The sequence below is a fragment of the Triticum dicoccoides genome, chromosome 6B (assembly GCF_002162155.2).
Source record: "Triticum dicoccoides isolate Atlit2015 ecotype Zavitan chromosome 6B, WEW_v2.0, whole genome shotgun sequence".
Lineage (NCBI taxonomy): Eukaryota > Viridiplantae > Streptophyta > Magnoliopsida > Poales > Poaceae > Triticum > Triticum dicoccoides.
The window spans coordinates 54,506,435-54,509,838 of record NC_041391.1 but is presented as its reverse complement, the minus strand read 5'-3'; positions in this window follow the sequence as shown (position 1 = coordinate 54,509,838).

Here is a 3,404-nt window from a genome sequence, read left to right as displayed (position 1 = left end):
GAGCATAGATGCTTATTTTTAATGACTTATTACCACACAGAAATAAATAAATATAGCAGAAAAGAAAAAAAATATAAAAAACTACTGAGAAATAAATAGAAGAAAAAATAATTGTGATTAACTTTACTAAAATCTTTTTTATTTTTAATGACTTATTACAACTCAAAAATAAATAGAAAAAAATAAATATAGCAGAAAAGAAAAAACTATATAGAAAACTACTCAGAAATAAATAGAAGAAAAAATAGTTGTGATTAACTTTACTAAAAAAATGAGCATAGATGCACTTATAGAGAAAATTCAACCTAAATTCATAATAAATTTCTACTAACTTCAGAGAAATTCAGTATGAATTTAGGTCAAATTCCCTGTATAAGGGCATCTATTTTTCATTTTGAGAGGAGCTCAACAAGGCAGAGAGGGAGGGGCTTATAAACCGGTGTGAGCCCCCTTCGTTTGGCGAGGTGGGACTAAACTCTGGCCACAACGAGGACCAACCCTTTAGTCCCAGTTGGTGGTATGAACCGGGACTAATGGGCGGCCTTTGGTCCCGGTTCAAGCCTCCAACCGGGACCAATAGTGGTGGGCCAGGAGCGAGGACCATTGGTCCCGGTTCGTCCCACCAACCGGGACCAAAAGGTCCAGACGAACCGGGACCAATGGCCCACGTGGCCCGGCCGGCCCCCGGGGCTCACGAACCAGGTCCAATGCCCCCATTGGTCCTGGTTCTGGATTGAACCGGGACTAATGGGCTGACCTGGCCTGGACCATTGCCCCCTTTTCTACTAGTGTATGTTTGTCTATGTATTCACACATGTATTATGTTTCCGGTTAATTCAATTCAAGCATGAATAATAAACATTTATCATGATATAAGGAAATAAATAATAACTTTATTATTGCCTCTAGGGCATACTTCCTTCAAGGCGCATGTCGAGGGGATGAGGATCCCCTGACGTGAACAATCCTACCATTATGTCACTGACATGTGGGACCGCCAAGCGTGGGCCTCACCTGTCAGCGAAGGAAAGGCAGGGTAAGGCAGTGATAGCCACGTTAGACGATCCATGTCCACGTTGGGGGATGTCGTGCCGTGGGTTGGAGCGGCATCGTGGGGATCACGTGTGGGTGTGGCAGTGGTACAAACAAGAAACACGATGGTCGTCGTGGTTCAACTTCCATGGACAAGCTGCCATGTCTGCTGACACATGTATATGAAAACTAGAGTGTTTATATTTCGAGCACGTGAACAAGTATTATTCTACTACTTTGGATCCATTGCAACGCACGGTCCAACACATTGGTAGTAGTAGTGTCTATCTCTATTTCTAGAGGCCTTCCCTCGTTCATCCTTTTCTCTCACAAGATAAACTACTCATACAAATGCATCTTGATTTTGCATGGAACGCACGAGGATGTTTCCTTGGGGGTCTCTCCAGCGCAGCATGGCCGTAGTTACAAGTTGATGCCCCTTGAGATGCCGACGTTGAGGGGCACTCGGATTTCCTCCGATGAGCAGGTAAGATGAGTTCCATCACGTAGTAAATGCATTCTAAAGACTACTTCCATGTCCATTTCCTAATTCTCCCCTTGCCCACTATTTCACAGGTTAGGCTCGGTGCGAGTGGAGATTGGCTTGCATATGTACGGGAGGGTACCAATATCAATTTGCACAACATTTACAATAGTGACACCATTCTCGTAGAACCTTTGTCCAACATTGGGATCAGTCATGCAATGGTCCACCGCATGAATTGGTACGATGGAACCAAGGTGAGATTGAATAAGATAGCACGAACCTTGCACATGGCGGTCAATGGTGGACCATGCTATCTGCGGCCGATTTGTTGTCATACGAGTATGAAGATGCTATGCTCCTTTCTAACCGCATCTTCGTGGTGACAAACCAGGGGACTTGTTTCGTATGGGACACATCCTATGATATACTCCCTCTCTCCCAGTTTATTTGTTTTGAATCTTTTCATTTTATAAGTTACAAATTCAAATTTAGAGCTCCCCATCACATGTTCAGATTACAATGTCCATTAAATCATTGCGTGCATGTATAGTAAAGAAACAAATCTCGAGTTTGGCACGAGTTCATGCAGAAGTAGCACCAAAAGGCCTGGCACAGGAGTTACATTTCCCTCTCAGGGCCGTCGGGACTGAGCTTCAGCGCCTTACTACACCTGCATTTGAGTCAATAACATGTGGACCCGATAGGCGACTGGTCCACATGTAATGCCCCCAAAGGCAGAGGGGCAGTGGGGCCGAGAGGGGTGAGCCGCAGGTCAGAGGACGTGTGGGTTCGAGTGGCATCATGTGAATTGCGTGTGGCTGTGGTAGAAACTTGATGCTCGCCGCATTTAAGGTGGCCCACATGTCATGCACACAAAGGCAGAGGGGCCGTGCGGCCGAGAGGGGTGAGGCGCACGTCGGGGGACGTGGTGCCGTGGGTTGGAGCGGTATCATGGGAATCGTGAGTGGCAATGGATGAAACGTGATGGTCGCCATAGTTGAACTTCCATGGACAAGCTGTCATGTCTACCGACACATGCATTGCATACCGATCACTAGAAGGAGTAGTAGAGAAAGCTAGGCGGATAAATAGTCCTTATAGTCAAGCGGAACCACGCTACTACTTGTTCCAAAGACATGCACACCATTGAAATAGTCCATCTATATCAATATACACCGAGAGGGAATAATTGTTTTTACAAGAGAGGAAATAGTTCATCCATCCATAATGCCCTCCTACTGGTGCAACCTTTTCTTCTTCTTCTTCTTCTTCTTCTTCTTCTTCTTCTTCTTCTTCTTCTTCTTCTTCTTCTTCTTCTTGTTCTCATTTTCTATGGGAGACGGCTTCGCAACAAGCTCTTTGGACCTTGCAGCTATCTCAAAACTCACACGGGCATCGAGGGCAGCATATTTTATTCGCTCGTACGTCAAGGGATAATTCTCCCATCCAGACGACCTTAATGCCACCGTCTCATCACCCTTCTGAAGATTTGTACCGAGCACAAAATTTGCTACATTGAATAGGGATGGTGTCTGTTTATCACAACTTCTACAGGAGTTTTGGTTCTGGTTTGTAGGTCAGGGATGCATTTCAAATCAAGGTTGTACGGCTCCAGCTTCTGTTTGTCCCCTTCGACGGCTGCCCCACAGAAGTATATGTCCTCCCGAGACAAAAATCATGAAGCTCACCTGGTATGGAGGGCGCGTGTATGATGTCGTACACCAAAACATCATCTTCCAGGCACAGCTGAAGGACGTCGACGCATTGGACCTTCCCAGTGACACGGTCCGTGTACTCTGCATCGAGACCGATGACCCTCGTCTCTACCTTTTCGAGGGAGTTGGATACATTGTTGATCCACTTCCGAACAACCCTTGGGTGGACG